This window comes from Arachis ipaensis, chromosome B6, assembly GCF_059453495.1.
Source record: "Arachis ipaensis isolate K30076 ecotype BB chromosome B6, ASM5945349v1, whole genome shotgun sequence".
NCBI classification, from domain to species: Eukaryota; Viridiplantae; Streptophyta; class Magnoliopsida; order Fabales; family Fabaceae; genus Arachis; species Arachis ipaensis.
The window spans coordinates 88,917,087-88,917,982 of NC_142441.1; the positions used below are offsets into that span (position 1 = coordinate 88,917,087).

Sequence of the window (896 nt, forward strand, 5' to 3'; positions counted from 1 at the left end):
AGGCTGAGAGCTGAGGTCCAAACTTTCAGGCAACAAGATGGTGAGACTCTGTATGAAGCATGGGAGAGGTTTAAGGACCTGACAAGGAGGTGTCCACCTGACATGTTCAACGAATGGGTGCAGCTGCACATTTTCTATGAAGGGCTCTCTTATGAGTCAAAGAAGGACGTAGACCATTCATCCGGAGGATCTTTGAACAAGAAGAAGACCATTGAGGAGGCCATAGATGTCATTGAAACTGTAGCAGAGAATGACTACTTCTATGCTTCCGAAAGAGGAAACACTAGAGGAGTGATGGAGCTAAACAATGTAAATGCTCTGCTGGCTCAGAACAAGCTCATTACCAAGCAGGTGGCTGACCTAACCAAGAAGATGGAGAGAAACCAAGTAGCAGCAATCACTACTTCATCAACAACCCAAGAAGGAGTGAATGAAGAAGCAGAGGGTAGTCAGGAGCAAGCCAACTACATTGGGAATTCACCTAGGCAAAACCATGATCCATACTCCAAGACCTACAACCCTGGTTGGAGGAATCACCCAAACTTTGGGTGGGGAAATCAACAAGACCAAAGCCTTGATCAAAGACGTCCAAATCCCAACAATGTAAGCCACCAACATTTCACATCTAGACCATATCAACACCCCCATAACAACACCTCTCCACATCCATATCAAAACCAAAATAACTTACCTCATCCTTCCACCTCTAATCTCGATCTACAATCATTTGATGACAGACTCTCAAGGATTGAGAATCTACTTGAAGGCATAGGCAAGGAGATTTAAGACAACAAGATGTTTAAGGAGGAAGTGCGAGCCAGTTTCAAAAACCAGGGAGACACAATCAAGAGGTTGGAATCCCAAGTGGGGTATCTCTCTGAGCAGATTTCCAAACC

At 44.8% G+C, this 896-nt stretch overlaps 1 non-coding gene across 1 annotated transcript; it reads right to left on the bottom strand.

Moving 5' to 3' along the window:
- Positions 1 to 104, bottom strand: LOC148561686 (small nucleolar RNA R71). Its single transcript, XR_015886791.1, has one exon. It is a non-coding gene; the product is annotated as a small nucleolar RNA R71 (small nucleolar RNA).
- Between the last annotated feature and the right edge of the window lie 792 nt (positions 105 to 896).